Below are 279 nucleotides of genomic sequence, written 5' to 3' on the forward strand. Positions count from 1 at the left end.
GACTAAAGAAAAAAAAAAATCCTGCTTCTCGTAAATCTACTTTATATTGATAAATACAGTATATCAATTTATCTACATATCTTTATTACTGTATTGATGAAATTTTGGAATAAAGTTTGCTTTGAACTCGAATGCAAGATCACACTTTACTTCCCAAATGCAACCCACTTTTTCTTTACTTGGATCATTTCTTACGACCTCCCTCACATCACTTTCCATTTCATCCTTAAACTGATTCTTTTTTATGTTTAAATTTCTATATATCGTCAAGTAGGATGA

The sequence above is a fragment of the Penaeus monodon genome, chromosome 23 (assembly GCF_015228065.2).
Source record: "Penaeus monodon isolate SGIC_2016 chromosome 23, NSTDA_Pmon_1, whole genome shotgun sequence".
Classification (NCBI taxonomy): Eukaryota; Metazoa; Arthropoda; class Malacostraca; order Decapoda; family Penaeidae; genus Penaeus; species Penaeus monodon.